General features: G+C 32.0%; 1 pseudogene; it reads right to left on the bottom strand.

The window, feature by feature from the left end:
- Nucleotides 1-946: 946 nt before the first annotated feature.
- The window catches only part of LOC119270704, a 19,979-nt pseudogene continuing 19,746 nt past the window's right edge, over nucleotides 947-1,179 (bottom strand).

Raw genomic sequence — 1,179 nt, 5'->3', positions numbered from 1 at the left:
TTTTTTGTTGCAAAGCACATATACTTTACTACTTTACAGAATATGATATTGTGGAATGCCCGCAGATGCATAAGAAAGGATTATACACCAGCACGTGAACATGATTACATCTGGTATAATGAAGGTGCTGGCCATTTGAATCACATAATCTCCATCTCATTCAGCTTCTGCATGATCTCACCAATTGTAGGTCTATCATGTTGGTTAAAAGACACACATTTTATAGCTATGTGAACGCAGCTCTGTACTTGTGGGTCATCCACATCTAAAGATACATGCCACTGCAAAGTTCAAGCTTACAGTAAGTGTAACAGTTACATATGCTGAACATAACTTAATATATGTGATATGCCATTTCAGACTTTTTCTCATAATATAGTATTAGTTAACCATTATAACAGTATTGTTAGTATAATTCACTATCATCTGGAACATGTAGTTCATGAATATGAGTGATACCACTATCAGAACTAAATAACTTCCAAAATATGTTTGTAATATATGATGAGAGATGTTTCATCAATTTCAAAATATAGTCCATAAAAACATCACCTCTCTTCTAACTTGTGGTGGTAATATTTTGAAAGCATTATTGATAACTAAATGCAAATATTGATATGCAAGTCTCAAATTTTACATTTTTATGAGTAAAAAATTCCCCATTATCACCATGGAGATGTGAAAAAGCAAAATAACAGGAAAAATATATATGAAAAGTTACTTCACACTATTATATTTTAGATGAAGAGTGTGAATGTAGTACCTTTTCACAATCTTTGGTGTATGGAACTAATATATTGCCACTATAAAATGCAAGTTATTCCAGTAAAACAAATGAGTTTTACATGCATATCAATCTTAGGGAGTGCTATGAATTTTCTTAAGAGCTACTAATATACTGTTGTACATAAAATCCACACTGTTATTGCTACTTGTACTGAGTATGTGACTTGTATCTTATAGTATGGAACTGCAAGATTTGAGTTCATTGTTATGAAAAACTATTGAAATGGTAAAGTAAACTCTTCTGACGTTTTCAAAATCATACTTGTTACGTCCTGTTAATAGATGAATGATTATATTACCCAGACCATATATGTCTGACTTGAATGTTATTTCTCCACTGTCTATGGTCTCTGGTGCAATACTTCCCCTGCATGACAGTATGATAGCTAACTT

This window comes from Triticum dicoccoides, chromosome 3A (genome assembly GCF_002162155.2).
Source record: "Triticum dicoccoides isolate Atlit2015 ecotype Zavitan chromosome 3A, WEW_v2.0, whole genome shotgun sequence".
NCBI classification, from domain to species: domain Eukaryota; kingdom Viridiplantae; phylum Streptophyta; class Magnoliopsida; order Poales; family Poaceae; genus Triticum; species Triticum dicoccoides.
Note: the sequence above shows the minus strand (reverse complement) of the source record. Positions and strands in the feature narration are given on the sequence as shown.